This window comes from Haliaeetus albicilla, unplaced genomic scaffold (assembly GCF_947461875.1).
Source record: "Haliaeetus albicilla unplaced genomic scaffold, bHalAlb1.1 scaffold_112, whole genome shotgun sequence".
NCBI lineage: Eukaryota > Metazoa > Chordata > Aves > Accipitriformes > Accipitridae > Haliaeetus > Haliaeetus albicilla.
The window spans coordinates 181443-201047 of record NW_027212469.1 but is presented as its reverse complement, the minus strand read 5'-3'; the positions used below and the strand labels follow the sequence as shown (position 1 = coordinate 201047).

The 19605-nt window shown below is 47.6% G+C and overlaps 1 long non-coding RNA gene across 2 annotated transcripts in view; it reads left to right on the top strand.

Moving 5' to 3' along the window:
* Positions 1–4652: 4652 nt before the first annotated feature.
* LOC138684166 (uncharacterized) overlaps positions 4653–19605 on the top strand; it is a 50154-nt gene continuing 35201 nt past the window's right edge. For both annotated transcript variants that reach the window (XR_011323553.1, XR_011323554.1), the window contains exons 1-2: positions 4653–4837; positions 5132–5176. This is a non-coding gene — a long non-coding RNA (uncharacterized lncRNA). The remainder of the gene's footprint in view (positions 4838–5131; positions 5177–19605) is intronic.

Below are 19605 nucleotides of genomic sequence, written 5' to 3'. Positions count from 1 at the left end.
CCCCAGCTCCACACTGAAGCTCCGGCTGATTTCAGCTGCTTCTCCTTACAAGCTCCAGCTACGTGCAACGGTCTGGGCTTTCCATAAGGTTGTATATCAACTGCTGTCAAAACTGGAGCATTAGGATTAAACATCAGAGTTACACGCCCAATAAATATCCGTTAGTTTAGGCGATTAATTACTTAACAACTATTCTGAGCAGCGCAGAAAGAAGAGCTGGACTCAAAGAGGGCACGTGGGGTCTGAAAAGCGCCTTTCCCCCCACAGACCATCGCAGATGTTGAGTTCGGCCTGCTGCGTGCCAGCCTCCCGAACTTCGGCGTCTGACACAATCAGACCGCCATCTCCACGCAACCTGCCCGCCCCCCGCAGCCCCCAACACCCTCCCACCCCCCTGCAAAACCAGCCAAGCCGGCTCCCGCTTTTGGCCCCCACACCAGCTGACTCGGGGCCCATTTGGGAGCCAAAAAACCCGGCTGCTGAGCCCGTTCTCAAGGCCCAAACACGCAGGGCCGGACCTCTGTTTCTGGGCCCAAAGCCGCGCAGCTTGGTCTGTTTCCGAGCCCCCAAATCAGCCACATGAGCCTGTTGTCAAGCCCCAGGAACAGAAAACTTGTTCTCCATTTCTGACCCTGCAGTGCCCACGGGTGATGCCGAGCATAGCCACCCCACAGCCTTGCACCCCTGGAGCCCCACACGCAGTTTCGGGGAGTGCTCGGGACCTGCGGAGGGCCCGGCCCCACGCCTCTGCAGGGCAGCGCCAGCACAGGCAGGGCGTCGCTTCACGATTGCCATTTCAGGCTTTATTTCCCCGCCATCACCGGCACGGCCAGGCCCCCACCCCAAACCCCCCAGCTGAAGCACCCCCACGGGTCGCCAGGCCCAGCCACCCGGAAAACAAGAAAACCAAAGAGGGAACAAGACAGAGAACGTGGGGAAAGGCAAGGAGAAGGACACAGAAACAGAGGGAGCGCGAGAGGGATAGGGAGCAGGACAGAGAGATGGAGCAAGAAAGGAAAAAAGGACGGGAGGCAGAACCAAGGGAAAGAGAGACAAGGACGGGGAGCAGGACAAAGGGACAGAAGAGAAAAAAAATTTAGCGACGGGCTGCAGGACAGAGATGAAGGGATTAAATAGACACAGGGTGCATGACAGAAGGACAGAGAGAGACAAAAGGGACAAAGAGCAGGCCAGCATTGGAGGGGAAAAAACCAACTGAGATGGGCAGTGGGAGAGAGATATGGAAAAAGAAAAAGTACTGAGGAAGAGAAAAAAGAAAGAAGAGACAGCTAGCTGGACAGGGGGACACAGTTAGAAAGGGCAGGAGAGGGAATAGGGCAGAGAAAGACAGACAGAAAAGGTAGCGAAAGAAAGCAAAGCAGAGGGACAGCAAGGCGGGGTGGGGGGAAGGGACAGGGGTCTGGACACAGATGGAGAAATAAGCAGCAGGGACAGAGGAAAAGAGACAGAAAGAGGGACAGGGAACATGGCAGAGGGAAAAATCAGGACAGCGGCAGGACGGAGATAAAAAACTGGGATGGTCCTCAGGACAGAGAGGAATACGAATACGAGCAGGGAGCGGGACAAAGGGATACAGTGAGAAACGACGGGACAGGAAGCAAGACAGAGCAACAGACAAGAACAATGACAACGAGAGAGAGAGAGAAAGACAGAGACTGTGAGCAGCACAGGGGGTTGGGGAATTTAGAAAGAGAGGTATCAGAAGCCCTGCAGAGAGAGGGAGGGTGACTAAAAAAGGGGCAGGAAGCAGCACAAAGGATCACAGAGAGTAAGAGATGAACAGGAAGGAGGACGGGGACAGTGAGATCCAGAATGACAAAAAAAACCCAGCAACAGCGAGCAAGACAAAGGGATAGAGAGAGAAACAGAAAGTAGGAAGAAGAGAGATAGGAAGACAGGGACACAGAGCGGCATGTACAGGCGCAGAGAGGAAAAGAACGCCAGGGAACAGGCCACAGAAACTGGGAGGCGGGGAAAGAGGCGGATGCAGATCAGGACAAGGAGATGAAAAAGGAAAAAACAGTGACTGGCTGCAGGACAAAGGTGGGGGGGTGGGAGGGAGAGGGAGCAGGACAAGAACGCAGAGAGAAAAAGAAAGGGGGGCAGTCGAATGAGAGAGACAGAAAGCGGGGGGAGGAAGAGGGAGCAGGACAAGAGAATAGACAGAAGAGGAGAGGTACAGGGAAGCAAAATTAAAAAAACCAAAAAACAAAACCCCCAAATGTCACAGCAGCATGAGAAAGCTAGGGGGCCAGGAGAGGGGGAGGGAGGGACCAGGACGAACAAGAGGAGTGACAGGGCCCCGAGGGCCCAGGACTCACCACAGCTCTCACTCTTGGAGCTTCCAGGAGACCTTGCCAGTTCAGACGCTCCTTTCTCCTTCTCTCCTCCCTTGCTCTTCTGTAACTCCAGTTGCTTGGCTGTCTTCCACATAACAGAACACGCGAGCGTCTCGCAGCTCTCACGAGATGAGGCCTCCTAGACACGGAGCCTCGCTCGCTCACTACGTGGCCGTACCGCGCTGCTGGTCATGCATACAGACCCTGGCGGTCTGACCTGCTGTGGACTATGAGGAGGGATCCTCCCACACCCAGAGAGGCAGGCTCTCTCTTGCCTGCAGCGGGAGGCAGCTGCCAGCCAGATGGCCTTCCGTTTCTTCTTCTTTACCTTTCTGTGGCCTCTCCAGCTTCAGCAGCTCCCGTCCACAGCCAGTAAGCGCTCTGCCTGTCCCTCTGTGCTCCCGCGCCGCGAGGAGAGGGAGGCCAGGCAGAGACAGCCCACGCAAGCCTGAGGCTGCTGCAGTCAGCGGCATCCCCGGGGACGAACAGACAACCGCACTCACAGCATGGCCTCTGGGAGAGGGAAAGAGACAGCAGCGACCGTTATTACCGTAGCTCGACCCTGGCCGGAGCCCCTCCTTCCGCAGGGGCTTCCACAGACGCCGCTCGTTCCCCGCGCCGCTGCTAACGGCACCCACGTTCAGGGAGACTCGAGAACATCGCAGGGCCAGCTTGCTGCCCTCACGACAGGGCTCGGGGGCTGCCTGCGGCTACAGCACAGGCTTCAGGGGAGGGGCTGGAGCTGGGGGCAGCCGCAAGGGCCGAACGAAGGCGCCGGGGGAGCTCCGGCGACTCGGGGAGGCGCCCGCTGGCCGCGCCTGGGGGGTGCCCGCCTCCGTCCCCTCTTCCCTTCTATCGGCTCTCGGGGAACTGCCGGGCGCTGCCCTGGCCCGGCTCGCCTCCGGCGGACCGGGAGCCTGCCGCGGCGGCCGCTTCGCAGCTTCCCGTCCCGCCAGCCCTGGGCGGAGAGGAGGCACCCCCCGCCACCGCCACCGCCCCCGCCGGAGGGGATCGCTCGCCTCACCCGCGGTCCCGGCGCTCGCCCGCTGCCGCTGAGACCCGCGCCCTGCGCGCCGCCACGCTGCTCCCAGGGACCGCGCATGCGCCGGAGGGATCAGAGCCGGCGAGCGAACGGTCCCCACGGCTGGTCGGGGAGCGGGCGCAGCGGGAAGCCCGCGGAAAACCACACGAAACCGGTAACGCTCCTGAGTCTGACCTGGTCGGACTCCGGGGGCCGCGGCGGCAGCGAGGACTACGCCGCGCCCGAGAGCCACGCTGCTGCCCGGCCGCCGAGTCCGCGAAAACTACAGCTCCCGGCATGCCCCGGGAGGCAGCCTGCCCTGCTGCCTGACCCCGAGGGGACGCCGCTTCCGTTTCCGCCCACGCCGGCGCAGCCACAGTCCCCGCCGAGCCCCCAGCGCCGCTCCGGGCAGCTCCGGCACCCCCCGCCCGGCTCCGGCGCGCTCCCGCCGCCGCCGCTCCGCCACGGCGCGGCACCCCCCGCCCGGCTTCGGCGCGCTCCCGCCGCCGCCGCTCCGCCACGGCGCGGCACCCCCCGCCCGGCTCCGGCGCGCTCCCGCCGCCGCCGCCGTTCCGCCACGGCGCGGCACCCCCCGCCCGGCTCCGGCGCGCTCCCGCCGCCGCCGCTCCGCCACGGCGCGGCACCCCCCGCCCGGCTCCGGCTCCGGGCAGCGCCCGCCCCCCGCCCGGCTCCGGCACGGCGCGGCCCCGCTGCCACTCCGTGTGTCCGACGCGGACCCCGCCGTCCTCCTCGGGGCTTTCCCCGGGACCCGCCGGGCGACTGCGCAGCCCCGCCACGGGTCCGTCCCCCCCCTCCCGCGCACGTTCTCCCAGCCGCCCTGTGAGCCCCCCCCCCCGCGCGTACGTGCTCCCAGCCCCCCGTGAGCCCCCAGGGCTCGGACCGCGGCACAGGCGGCCCCCACCTCCCCCGGGCCACCCCCGCCTCCGCCTCCGACGTTCGCGGTCCGAGGGGCGGCCGGCCCCGCTCACCTTCTCCCGAGGGGCAGCCGCACCCCGGCCACCGCTCCGCTCCGCTCCGCTCCTGCCTGGGCTCCCGGCCCTGCCCCGGCCCCTCCCCCGGCAGCCCCCCTGTCCAGGGAGGGGCCGTCCCCATCAGCCTCACTGCCCGCACCTGCGGCTCCTCCAGCCCCGGCCCGCAGTTGTGGTACCGAAATCCGGAATAAAACTCCTGAACACCAATGTGAAGTTAAGCAGCAGGCACTTCCTTGATTGAATGAAAGATGTCAAGAGTCATCTGATTGGGGAGGTGTTAACTGGGGTCAAAATACAGATTTTAATACCCATCTTATTTTAGTTCTAAGACTTGGCGATTGCCAGGTATCATCTTTTCCATTTACCCAGGTTCACCAGCGAGGCTACAAGGGAGATTTCTTCCAGAGAGAGGATAGAGTTATTAAGTCTAAAGTCCATGATTTGCTTTTCTCCTTCATGAAAAGGTGAGTGGATCATATATCATCACTAGTCACCCAAACAGTTAATCCTGAACTTTTCACCTGTCCTTTAATACAGTCAACTCCAAGCTAAATTTTTTCCATTATTAAGAGGGGACCAAAGATCATGTAAAATATTATTATACTTTCTACAAATACATCCCCATCTTAGAGCTTTAGCTACTAGAGAAAGTCTTTGGAGTTTGGGGTCAGAGGAGCTGCAAGTATAAACCTTCATACAGCTCTGTTTAGGATGTGTGATTTTTCTCTGGTTGTCTAAACCAGTCTAAATTTCCATAGATGGTCCCGACTCTGGGTGGCTCTAACAAGGATCCTGGAACTCCAGTAAATTCTAGACATCGTTTTATATTTTAAATATGATCCCAGGTTCCTTTTTGCACTTGTCTCTATGGTTTTGGCAACTGACAGCCCCAAGGGGTGCTTGTACAAGTTTCTCCCGAAGGGCGATTAAATGAATTCTTTTGTCCATGAGGTGGATGGTTTGGTAATGTTATAATTCACAACGCTATAATTCCTTCTTTCAAATTAAAAAAAAAAATTGCCTTTTAAATCCATCCAATTTAATTGCTGAAATGATTCTCACTGTTCTACATCTTTTCTCAAGTTTTGGTTAAATTCAATGTCAGTATTCTCCACGGAACTAGATTTTCATCTGACTTTGGAATCGGAAGGCAGGCTGTTACTGAGGTTAAATTTTGTGTCTTTACAAAACTTTGAATCAATTACAAAACTAGATTTTTTTTTTAATCCAAATTACAAAAACGGTTATTATCAAGATTAATAGCTCAAACAATAATTGTTTCATTTTTTTTATCTCATGTTTAGAACCCCTCAAAAAAACCCACATAAACTCTCTAAACACACAAAAAGATTATTGCCCTCGACAATATTCCTAATAGCAACCCCAATATTATCAACTTTACACAGCTGTTTTCCCAAACAGATAACGTGAAACTTACTTATAGATTTTCAGTTTTAAAGGGCCAGTTTCTTTAGACCTCCAATTTCTTGTTGGTGATTTCTTTATTCTTGAATAATGAAGCCAAGGTTCTTCTCCCAGACCTTTACTGCTATAAGTGTTGTTAAAATGACTCGATACGGTCCTTTCCGCTTCTCAGTGATTTTATATATATTCAATCTCCTGGTCGGAAGGGATGCGCTGCTACGTCCAATTCTAAGGGTCCAGCTGTGGAGACATACTGACAAAGTTCTCGAAAAGAATTGCTTAAAGAAACACCTTTTAAAAACATATCTCCAAAGGCACTCAAGATACTCAGAACATAGGACTCTTGATATGGTCTTTCGTACAACATTTCATAATGACTTAAATTTTCTTTCTCTTCTGGCTATACTCTGATTCTTAATAGAGCCATGGGTAATGCTTTAACCCATGTGAGGAGGGAGGCTTCCTGACAAATTTTACTCGACTGTTGCTTAAGGGTATAGTTCATTCTCTCTCTCTCTTTTCTTTTTTCTCCCCCCCCCCCCCCCCCCACTTGCTTGTGGTCTATACGGGGTGTGATAGTCTCAATCTATAGATAATACTTTGCTCAACTTGTCTCATAATCTTTGCTATAAAATGAGGGCCATTGTCAGATGACATTCTTACACGCACCCCATATTTTGGTATTATCTCTTTGAGCAAGACTTTGACTACTTCCCTTGCTCTGTTGGTGCGACAAGGGAAAGCCTTGGGCCACCCAGTAAAGATATCAACTAAAACTAGGATATATCCTTCTTTTCAAGGCAATTCTATAAAATCAATTTGCTAATATTCTCCTAAAAAAATTTCCTTATTTAATAATCCCAAAGGTGATCTTATTACTGATTCAGGGATAATTTTATATATAAATTTCACATCCGCTTATAATTGTTTAAACAATCTTTGTCGTATTTTACTTTCTGTTCCCCAATATACTTTGTTATGTTCAGCTCGGCCAATTTCTCTTATTATTGTGGGTGGGACTGTTATTTGACCTGTCGGTGTTACAGCCTATCCTGTTTCATTTTGTTAGCCTGCAATCTAATAATTAATTCTTCATCTTTTTTGTTATAATTTGGAGTTTCTTTAGGCAATTTTATACTTTTCTCTGGAACTAGTGCTAGGATGCCTTTTTCTGCAGCCTCTTTAGCAGCTTTATCAGCCAGTCGGTTACCTGCGTTAGGACCGGTCTTACCTAACTGATGTGCTTTACAGTGCATTATCGTGACTGCTGTTGGTTTTTGAACGGTTTCTAACAATTTCGGTATTTGTTCTGCGTGCTGAATGGCGGTTCCTTGTGCAGATAACGGTCCTCTTTCTCTCCGTATCGCTCCATGTGCACGTACTACTCCAAAAGCATACTTTGAGTCTGTCCAAGTGTTGACTCGCTTTCCTTGACTTAGTTCCAGAGCTCGAATAAGAGCTATCAATTCGGCCTTTTGGGCAGATATCATCGAAGGCAAAGTTGGCAACGCAATTACCTCCTCGGTAGTTATTGTCTATCTTGATAAACCTTTTCCTTCACAGATGGAACCGCTTCCGTCGGCATATAGTTCCCAATCTGTTTCTTCTAGTGGCACATCTCAGAGATCCAGTCAGCTGGAGTAAACTCTTTCGATTGCCTGCAAGCAGTCACGTTCCAGTTCTCCTTTAACTTGATCGGTTGTTGAAAACGCAACAGGGTTAATGGTGGTAGTAGTTTTTAGGTAAACATCATCTTGTTCCAGCAACAACACCACTTGGTATTTCAGCATTCTGCTAGGGGATAACCAATGCCCCCCTTTCTGTTTTAGCACAACAGTTATCATATGGGAAACATATGGGAATCCTTTGTCCTCAGGTGAACTTATGAGCTTCCTGGATCAGTAGCACAGTTGCAGCGACGGCTCTCGGACGACCAGAGCATCCCAGACTCACGTTACCTAATCGCTTCGAGAAGTAGGCCAAAGCTCGCCCACTTGGCCCTAAATATTGGGCCAGGATACCCAGAGCTATACCTCTTCTTTCACGAGCAAAAAGTTCAAGTGTCTTTGTGAGATCTGGCAGGCCTAGGGCTGGCACCCCTATTACAGCCTGTTTCAATTCTTGGAAAGTAGCTTTCTCGGCATCGGTCCAATCCATTGTTTGAGGTTTTGAGCTGCTCCTATAAAGGTCAGGCCAGCAAGCCACAATTTATAATCTACAGGTGACACCACTCAACCATCCCCGGAAATGCTCGTCATTAATTTTTTTAGTCTTAGGTTCGGGGAGACGACAAATTGACTCTTTTCTCTCAGTTCCCAATTGTCTCTGTCCTTTTAGGATTTCAAAACTCATTTAAATAAGTTTCTTCTTTCTGGGTTATTTGGTTTTTTTCTTTTGACACTCGATATCCACTGATTCCCCAAAAGTTCAAAAAGTTAATAGGTAACTTTGTGCATTGTTCTTCCGTCTCAGCTACAATTAACAGATCATCCATATATTTCAGCAAGATTTCTTGATTATTTTTTTTCTTCCAAATCTCTAATTCTCGTGCCAATTGATTTCCAAAAATGGTAAGACTATTCTTAAAGCCTTGAGGCAAGACTGTCCACGTATATTGTGTTTTTCTCCCAGTCTCAGGATTTTCCCATTCTAAAGCAAAAACCTCTTGACTATTGGGATCCAAGGGAATATGGAAAAAGGCATCTTTTTGGTGAACCATTCTTGTTTCTCCGTTAGGGTTGTTAACAAAGTATAAGGATTTGCCACTACCGGATTAATATCTTGTACTATTTGATTTATTGCTCTGAGGAGGTCTTGAACGAATCTATAATCATTTTCATTAGCCTTTTAACAGGCAAGATTGGGGTGTTATATCTGGATTCACATTCTATTAACAATTTGTATCTTAAAAATTTTTGTATTACCGTTACTAACCCTTTCTGACTTTCCGGTTTTCGGGGGTATTGTTTAATTCTTACCGGACTCGATCCTGGCTTTAAATCAATTCTCACAGGCTCTGCTCTTTTGGATTTACCAGGAACTTCCCCAGCCCAGACGACTGGAATTACAGCATTATTTGCTTCGATTCGTATGATCCTCTGCTTTCGCTGACCATCCTGTAACAACAAAGCCACTGCTTCGATATGTTTAGTTTCTGGAATTAGAATTTTAATCTCACCATTTTTAAATTTAATTTCTGTTTCCAATTTCTCAAGTAGGTCTCTCCCTAACAGGGGTTTAGGAGAATTTGGCAAATACAGAAACTGATGAGTGACCTACTGCTTTCCTAATTTCATCGTCAAAGGTTTAAAGCAGGGTCTAGTCTCTCGTTCACCTGTCGCACCAACCACACTAATTTCTTCGGAACCCAATTCCCCCTTTACGGTATTTAAAACTGAAAAGGTGGCTCCAGTGTCAACTAAAAATCCAATTTTATGTTCTCCCAGGTTAGCTGTAACCAGAGATTCTGCTGGGAGACTCCCCTCCAGTCCCCATCAGATACTTTCACTCAACTTTCCCAAGAAAGGGGGAACTTGCTGAGATTGTGCAGTTGAAATTGGGATCACTTGTGACCTTGTAGGTCTCAGGGGACATTCTCCTTTCCAGTGTCTTTCCTTTTTACAGTATGCACACTGATTCAGTCTCAGGGGCTGGTTTAATCCCACTGGTGACCCCAGTCCAGTTCCTCTCCCTCGTCCCATTCTTCGACCATGTCCCCTTCCTCGAGGAATAACTCCTCTGCCTCGTTCCACGCCAGCTCCTACTTCCAGAGCGCTACTAACCTTCATTCATTTTACTCTGTAATTCATCTCTATTGCTATATGCCACCCAAGCAACTTCTAATAATTTTCCCCAGTCTCGAGAATCTGCTCCGTGTAATTTTTTGTAATTTCCTTCTGATACCATCAAAGGATTGTCCTGTAAATGAAGGAGCCAATTGAGCTTTTCCTTCTTCAGACTCAGGATCCATATTAGTATATTTCCTAGCAGCATCTTTTAATCTGAATTGCCTTAGGCATAGCATTTCTGATTCCGAATAGAATCCACTTTTAATATTGATCCAGCAGTCTTCTCTGAGCCAAATTATTAGGATCTCATTTGGGATCAGTAGATGGAAAATTTTGTTCCTCTGTTCCCTATGTGAAATGTGTTCATCTGATTCGTGTCAATATAAACAATGCTAGGGCCGCATAATAAAATGTGACCCTGACTGTCTATAACCATTTTGTTGGTCCTTGTATAACCGCAGGCCGGGAGGAGAAAAACGGTTTTGTTGTTAACTGCACAAGTGTTGAATAAGAGATCCTAAGGGAAAACTGAGGCATTTAGGTGTATAGTTAGCCTCAGAGATTGCAGTACTTAGGGTCCTGATGAGCCATTTTTGGTATGCATTTGTTGAGGGGGAGGTGTCTGTTGTGAACTTGTTTGGGTTCTGGTGACCCCAGCTGGTGCTGTGCAAGGTGTCGGCTGTTACACAGGATGTCTGCTGTCTGGTGCGAACAGTGGGGAGCCTGGTCAGAGATAAGTTTCTAGGAGAACTACTGCACCCACACAACCAGGAGATTGAGAAGGACACACCTAGTATGAATATGTAACAAATGTTAGATTATAAAAGAAGCTGTTTTGTTTTTCACGGCAGGCGTCTTGGTAGAGCAGAGGCTCCCGGCGCGCCCAGTGCTGTTTGCTTGCCTTTATTCATTTAATAAATTGTTAACTTTGATTGGAATCCTGTTTGAGACTAAATTCATTTATCACACCTATAATACTCCAGAAGCCACTTGTGCTTCTACCTGGGTTTTAGCAACTCTCCGGATTATATCTCTTTCTGTACTATCAAAAAATATATTCATTATTACTTGTCTATCTTTCCAATCAGGATCCTGAGTCTGAATCATTGTTTCAAAAGCATGGGCTGTTTGATCAGGGTTTTCCCGATAGCTCCCAGCTGCTATTTTCCAATTATTTAAATCCACGATAGAAAAGGGTACTTTAATAGTTGCCACACCCTCAGTCCCAAGCGCCTGAGGAAGAGGAGCTTGAATAACTTTGCTCTGTTTAGCTCTTGTTCGCCCTGCAACAGGACTATTCATGGGCTCTCTTTCATCACTATTTCTGGGAGCAGTTCTAGGTGGGGCCCTTTGAGATCCAATTATCATTTCAGTATCATCCTCTCGTTCTTGCTCGTATAACTTTAAACATCTTTGCCCAATGCTACATGCAGAACAACATCTTTTGAGCTTATTATCACCTTTTTTGTTTTTCTCTTTTTCCAAAGATGGCACAAAAGGATCGCTGGGTGGCATATTAATTCCACAGTCCTTTGGCCACTCAGGATGATTCTTTAAGGTAAAGAACAAATCACAATACATAACTTCATCCCATTTCTGCTCACGTCTCAAAAATAACATAAGTTGTAACATGGTGTTATAATTTAGTGTCCCATTCACAGGCCACTTTTCCCCTTCATCAAGCTTATACAGAGGCCACCAATGATTACAATATTTAATCAAATCTTCTCTCCGCATGTTACCACCCGGCATGCCCCCCGGCTGTTTCCAGTGTTTTAAAACACACCGCAGAGGTGATTTTTTACGGAGTTCACTTGACTGTCCTGTTCCCATTATCAATACCTTCAGTATACAAAAATCAGAAAGTCAAACATCAGAGCCTAAGTCAAAATACCAAACAGAATCAATCAGAGATCTAAGGTCATATCGAGAATCAATAGTCAAATACCAAAGCCTTAATCAAATTACCGAGACCAAACCAAATGAGTATCTTTGCCTTCAACCAGCGAGACGAATACCCTTTACCAGAGGAGTACTTCTATCAGAATACCAGATTTTTAAGGATCCTTTTATATTTCTTCCTTGCTGACTTCTCTTAGTCGGGCTTACAGGTAAGAGTACCAGACCAGAATACCAGAACCAGCTTAATCAAAAGAATGCCTTTAAAGAAAAATCTTACCAGTGGCCTTGGCTTGTGAGCCCAGGGAACGGGGATCAAGGGTCTCCCCAAGAAATCTCAGTGCCGGCTGGAGGTCCTGCGATCCCACGTCCATCGAGTCTCAGAAGCCTCGTCCCATCTGGGTCACCAAAATGACACCGAAAAGCCGGTCGAAGAAACTCTCTAAGACTCGTTTTGGAGTTTTAGAAAGCAGGCATTCTTTATTGCAGCACTGGATGCACGGGGGATAGTTCCACGTAGCGTCCATACCACAGCTTTAGCACAAACAGGTTATATAGAATAAGTAATTGCATATTAATCGAATTAGTATACATATACATAAAAATGATCGCAACTGATTATCTCAGTACTGCCTACATCTGATCATGAGCAATGAAGGATCCCTTTGAGTCGAAGGGCTGCTTTTGCGACCACCGACCCATTGAAGTTCTTGCTGGCTGTCCTTGAAGTCTTTACTCTTGTCCTTGTTCTTTGATCTTGAAGCTTAATGCAGTTTCAGTCACATGTGGTCAGTTTCAGCATTGTTCTCATCTAGCGTACAGGAACATCACATCATGAGAGCAAAGAACTGCAAAACTTATGAAGATTTACTAGTCAATCACTTGACTACACTTTTGTAATTATCTCCCCAGTTACCCTTTGTCTCTTGTTTCAACCATAATGTTAATGCATGATCATTTATCAAATCTCACTTAGACAGTCATCTAGCAGCAAACCAGTTTTCATAGAAGGTACAAAATGTTAAAACCATAAAAGTTTGTTCAAACCACATGAAATGTATGGACATATGCTATCAAGTTCAGTTATACACATTCGATTTCCAAAGTTCTTCCCCAAAACTATTACCAGGAGTCGCTTATCTCGCACAGTTTCTATCGGGTTGAAGTTCCCCTGCTTCGAATTAAAGGTCCAGTGTTCTTTTCTTCTACAGCACATGCCCAAGGGGGCGGGGGGGTGGGGTAAGTCTTTTGGTCATGAATTGAGTCGGTGGTCTGATCTGCCCCTGCTGCCTGTTATAAACGCTCGTGACAAACTGGAGGAGCCAATTTGTATTGACAAAAAAACCCCAAATTTATTAGCAAGCGATAAGAGAGCAAAACAGCGCTGGGCGGCCGGGGAGGCAATGCTCTGCCACAGGCCCGCAACTTTATGTTACCATTACATTCCTTATATACATTTCATGTACCCCCTTTCTTGTAAGTCTCCGCCTTGTCCTGCTTCTTCTTTCCTCACTTGTGCAGGTCTGTTTCTATGTAGATTCGGTAAATTTTCTCAAGGATGAGTATCCTTTGATTTAGAATGTCTTTTGATGTGGAAAAATACAGTCTTTGTTAATTGCAGCTGTTGTCCTTCCTCTCCTTATCTAGTAAGTTATAGCCATTGCTTTTCTCCCCCTTATCTAGTAAGTTATAGCCATTGCTTTCCTCCCCCCTTATCTAGTAAGTTATAGCCATTGCTTTCCTCCCGTGACCCGTGACCTTCACGCATCACTTAAGCAAGTTTTTGTTATTTACACAAGGCATATGTTAACTCTCAATATGTCTCTTCACCCTTCTCGATTTCATGAACAAAGTTAACCCGTTCATTACACTGCCTTTACCTTTCCTCCGGTTATCCAAGATTTTTGCTGACTTTGTGCCTATTAGCAATTTTTCAACTTCTCGGCGCCTCCTGGGGTAGGATGTTCCCTTCTTCTCAGTCTTTTCGTTCTCCTTCAGGGGCCCAGTTGTTAGCAAGGCATGCCTTGTACAGACAAAGGATCTCTTATTTCACAAGACCTCTTCTTAAGTAAATCCCTCCTTCAGTCCATTGCTTCTCTCTCAAGTCCATCCTCTTTTGTTACTGTGAAATATGTTCATCTGATTCGTGTCAATATAAACAATGCTAGGGCCGCATAATAAAATGTGACCCTCACTGTCTATGTAACCTTTAACCATTTTGTTGATCCTTGTATAACCGCAGGCCAGGAGGAGACAGATGATATGTACATAGTTCGTTCTCTTTTTGCCAACCCCAAACCGGTTTTGTTGTTAACTGTCCTGGAGGAGAACTGAGGCATTTGGATGTGTGTTTGGCCTCAGGGATTGCAGTGCTTGGGATCTTGATGGGCCATTCGTTGTATGCATTTGTCGAGGGGGAGGTGTCTGTTGTGAACTTGTTTGGGTTCTGGTGACCCCAGCTGGTGCTGTGCAAGGTGTCGGCTGTTATACAGGATGTCTGCTGTCTGGCGCGAACAGTGGGGAGCCTGGTCAGAGATAAGTTTCTAGGAGAACTACTGCACCCACACAACCAGGAGGTGGAGAGTCTTTTGGAAGGACACGCCTAGTATGAATATGTAACAAATGTTAGATTATAAAAGAAGCTGTTTTGTTTTTCACGGCGCTTGTCTTGGTAGAGCAGAAGCTCCCAGCGTGCCCAGCGCTGTTTGCTTGCCTTTATTCATTTAATAAATTGTTAACTTTGTTTGGAATCCTGTTTGGGACTAAATTCATTTCTAACAGTTACTCCTTTGGAATCCAGTAAGATGAAGGCTTGCTGGGCCTCTGCTGAGAGAAGCCTCTTGACTGAGGTAAGCACCATTGCAGCCCTTTGCTGCTCTTCTCGGGATCTGCTCCCTCCCTGTTTCGGCTTTTTTTTTTTTTTTTTTTTTTTTTTTTGTGTGGCAGGGGAGGGGCCACAGGGCCGGCTCCTGGGAGAAGCTGCTCGAAGCTCCCCCGGCTCGGAGCCGGACCCGCCTCTGGCCCAGGCGGAGCCCCTCAGCGATGGCGGTAGCGCCTCTGGGAGAAGAGATTTCAGAAGGGGAACGCCCCGTGAGGGAGTCGGGGGAGTGGGATGTGAGAGGAACCCCTCTGGGGATCCCGAGGTCACGGAAGGAGGAGGAGCGGGGGAGGAGGGGATGCCCCCACAGCCCGCGGGGAGGCAGCAGGCTGTCCCCCCCAGCCCGTGGAGGGGAGCGGATGTCCCCCAAAATGGCCGCGACTCCCACGCTGGAGCAGTCTTGACGGAAGGACTGCACCCTGCCTGTGGAAGGGACCCGCGCTGGAGGAATCTGTGAGGAACTGCAGCCCGCGGGAAGGACCCACGCCGGAGAAGTTGGGGAAGGGCTGTCTCCCACGGGAGGGACGGACCCCACGGCGGAGCAGGGGCCGAGCGCGGAGTCCTCCTCCCCCTGAGGAGGAAGGAGCGGCAGAGACAAGGGGTGAGGAGCCGACCCCAGCCCCCGTCCCCGTCCCCTGTTCCCCTGCACCGCCGGGGGGAGGAGGTGGAGAGAACGGGGAGTGGAGTTGAGGCGGGAAGGCGGGAGGGCTCCCCAGGGGGAAGCTGTTCTCAGGCTGGGTTTTGCTTCCTCATAGCCTTGGTGTGATTTGATGGGTAGCAGGTTACATTGATTTGGTTTCTTCCCCAGGTTGAGCCTGTCTTGTGACCGCAAGTGGGGAGTGATCCCTCCCTGTCCTTAAATTTGATGAACTTGATTTGAATTAAATTTGATTTGATTTGAAGTCAGGTATTCTGTTCTTCAGAGGTGGGGAGGAGATCTGACTGAAGGGTGCTAATTGTACTTTGTCAGTGGAGCTAGACTTACAGATGAGGATGGGTTCTCTGAATGACATGCAAGAGGCACCTGGTGACTCTTGGAAATAAATGTAAAAAGATCATCCATAGAAATATTTTGGCATTTGAATGTCTGCTGGGAAAAGTTGCAATTTCAGCAGAAAAGAAGTATGTTTTTTTGATGTGAGTCCTTCAGTGATATCTCAAATCTGTAATTTAAGCACTAAGAAACTCAACGATTAATATTGTATTGATTTGGTACTTTGTTTTCTGGTTAGTTCTTTGGCTTCAAATACAGCCACGCCAATACATGCTAAGCTATAAGTTAATGTGGAGAGGAGGGTTTTTACTGAGATGTGAAAGCTCCCTGTTCTGTAACCAAATCTTTTTATGGGAAGCATTGCGGTCTTGGACTTGGAATGAGCTGCAAGTTAGTGCTTATTTCCACTTGGAGCTTTGTTTTGGGTTTTCAGGCTTAATCCCAAACGGGTGGTGATGCAAAGGTAAAAAGTTCAGAGAGCATCTTTGTTTTGCAGACTGCTGAGAGGCTGGACAGTAGGCCTATGAATGTATTTTGCTGACTGTCTGGTTTTGCAGGGTCTAAATGTCAGAACTGCTTGTGGAACACCATTATCAGTGGGCTGACCGGCATCCTCAAGGAAAGGCCAAAGCCGACCATCATCGGTGACCCTAGACCTCCTGAAGAAAGCTTAGCGGATGAACTACCAGCAGTGGACAGTCCTGAGGCATTGGTGAAAACATCTTTCAGGTCTGGCGGATATGAGCTTACTTTGTTTATCCTTGAGAGGATATGTTTTTAAGATTAAGTCTGCAGTGTGGGTTTGGTGGGAGAAATCAGTCCCGAAGGGTTCCGCAATGCTGCGTATCTGTACTGAACAACAGTGAAAAAAGAAGTCCATAAATAATACTGGCTGGACTTGTCCTTTACTTCTCCGACCTCATTAGCCTTCCTAAAAGATGAAGAACTAGACAGATATAAAGTCTGTACCTAGTCAAAATGGTCAGGAAAGACAGCTCCTTCTAGGAAGATGTCTTTGAAGGTTGGCACTGTTTCTTCTGAAAGCGGTTTAGTGATGAAGACTTGCACTTTAGGTCAGATGATGTGCTTTATTGATGCGAGGGAGAGCTAACCCTTTTCCTGTTGATGTGATGTCTTGAGAACTGTCTAGCATTAACTTATTTTGCCAAGGAGAAGGATTCTGGCCAGGGTCTTGCAAGCAAGCGGTTGCTGCTGTTGTAAAGTGTGTGATAGACCTATTGCTGGGTTTTCCTACCTCTTATTTAATCATGTGGACGTACCGTTGTCCGATGTTTCTTGGAGGCATGTTTTCTGAAAATGATTTTCTCAAAGTGAGGTAAACCGGAGAAGCCGAGTGATCTTTGACCAAAATGTGAAAATCGGCGTGCCCAGCAAAAGCGGAGTGAGTGGCAGAATTTATTTTTTCCAAGTGTTTTTCGAGCCTTTTTGTGGTCGTTGTTGAAAACCTATGCTCTTCTTTTCTTTTATCGTAAACATACATGTGTGCAAGCATGAAATGTTTTTTGCTTTGGATAAATTTCTCTTGACTACAGTGATTTTGATTATACCTCAGTCTGTCAAACTTATTTCAGTCTTGGTATAATTGTGATTTTGAAGGCGCTGAAGTTCAAGTCATTGTATTAGGTGGTAATTTCAGATATCTTGTTTATATTGCTTGACATTTAAAAACATGTTACCACAAAGTGAGTTTGTCAGTCTATATAAATGAATCCTGTAATTCCATGGGGCATTTTCATCCTTTAATATTTCCATGGAAATGATTCAGGACAAGTGTTTCAGAACCTTTTATGGTTTTATGGTGAGCCGTGGTATTGAATGGCTTTTAAACGCTTTGTGTCTCTGGTATTTCAAATGTGTAATTTCAAGAGATCTAACTCTTTTTCAGCTTTCACTTCTCATACCAGATTCTGGGTATCTGCAGTCCTTAGGTTGCCATCATCACGATAATTTCAACCTTTTTATATGCCAAAATAATGTCAGAGCATTTCAAGTGGCATGATTTGATCATGTGAGTAGGGGTGACTCTTGGAAGAAGTGAGCTTGTATATAGCATGAAGGGTTGGAAAATGTAATTAAGCAAAATAGTTTTGCTCATGCAGTTTAAATGGCTTTATAAACATTACCAAACCTTTGTATTTCACCAGTAGAGCAATTACTGTACAGTGTGGCGTTTTTGGAGGCTTTTATAGATGGGAATCCAAACAAATTGTTGTTACAAAGTAAATTTTAACTGTCTAATTTCATAAAGAAAGGAAGCCCTGTGTGTGCTTGAGCTGTGCAAGGGAGTAGAAGAGAAGAGGGTACGTTGCAATTACTGTCTAAAGACACGAGAAAATAAAAACACTGTGGTGTTTTGATTGAGTTTGGGATCTCTGTTGATATTATGGTGCAAACTGGGGCTTAGGAGGCAGTAGCATCTTTTGTATGATGGGCTGCATGTTTGATTCATCAAGGTCTTCTGTGGGTGGTGATCTTCAAGTGCTTCCGTGACAGAGTTTGCCTGGTGTGTCTGAGGGTAAGTGATTGCCTGGCAAGCATGGGCTTTCCTTGTTTCTTGTTTACTAGATGCTAGTGGAAGATCTTGCTACCCTGTTGCCTTTTGGGGACTGAAATGTGCTTTCCAGGTTGTCCAGTTCAGCATGTCCTAATTGGGAATCTGGTGGCTGAATCTCAGGGGGTGCGTGGGGCCACGTTGGGCTTGCATGAACTGGTTTTACAGAGAGAAAAACCAGGCCTTGCTTTCGAACGTGAGTGCTACGAACTGTAAAATGCAGCGACTCCCTTACTAGTTGTGATTCACTGCTGTTGGAGCAGTGTATGGCGAAACTATCCCTTCCATGCACAGCTAGAGAGAGAATGCCTCTCCAGTGTCAAATGAGTGACGCTTGCTTGTGATTGCATATCTTTTTATGTGAATACATACAAGCAGCATGAAATCCCAGCTGCCACCTCTTGTATTAGATCTTGTTTTCTACTGTGCGGTACTTACTGTTCTGTAGCTTGGAAAATCAGGAGGAGATCTATGTTTGATTTTGTTCCACTTCCAGATATGAGCTTGAAACGCATTTAAACCTTATGGAAGGAGGAATGTGACTATTTCACTCATTTCGGTTGTACTTTTCCTGTGGTAATAATCCATCTTTAAGATGTAAAGCAAAACCCAAATGAAACCAACCCCCTCTCTATACCTGGCATAAGTCTAATGCGTGATCCCTCCCTAATGAAAAAGTGTTCTGATGGGTCTTGATTGTCTTATACAATTATTTTACTATCTCTTTTCTGAAGATACCAAGAACCAGCACCAGATTGGTCTAAACAAGGCTGATTACCTTTCTAAAGAGAGAGTTGAAAGAGTTTGTAGTATCATCTTGTTTGGAATATTGCAGTGAGCGAGCAGTTGTAAGTAATTTTGTGTCTTGACTAGTTCTGCTACTCCAGTGCTTAAAATGTAGATTTAAAATCCATTCTCACTGGCATTTAGTCTATTTGTCTAGTAAAGGCAGGGGAGGCCCCAACTTGAATTACATTTGAAAATACAGTGGGATATGGAGAATGGTGGATTATCCCCTTTTGACAAGGGAAAAAAGTATCATGAGACACATAGAAGTGATGAGCTTCTTGGCCCACACTTTATGCAACAAACCCGATATATCGGCTGTCTTTCTTTGCACCAAGATGCAAGTTCACAATTACAGGGGCTGTGATCCCTTTCTTTTTGAATAGCTGTGCGTGGATCAGCATCCATGTACGTACAATCGTTGGCAGTGGCTGCGGACTGATGCCAGTGTGGAATATTAGGTGGTGGGCGTACGGCCTTGGCAGGGCTGCGTGATCTGGCTGTTGGCTGGAGATGTCAGCGGTTGCTGACACTGAAGCCTGTAACTCAGAAGCTCTCTTCCCGGATCTGCTTTTTGATCTGCTTGGTCCCTGTAAAGAGTAGTGGTGCTATTGGTCTTGGTAAGAATTAACAGTGGTAATTACTGAGCTCTTTGGGAGACTGTGTAGTAACTTTACAGCCTGCTTTAGCTTCTGTGTGCTGCTGCCTGGCAGCGCTACCCAAGCAGGCATTTTGATAATGCTGGGCTGGCACCCAGCAGAGGGAGCAGAGAAATGAGGGACAGTTTGGGTGCTGTTCTCCCAATACCACCTAAAGTTTGTGGAAGTGCTTTATATTTGAGGACAGGAGAGAAACTGCTGCGTTTGTTCCCAGACTGCTGCCTGGAGTGA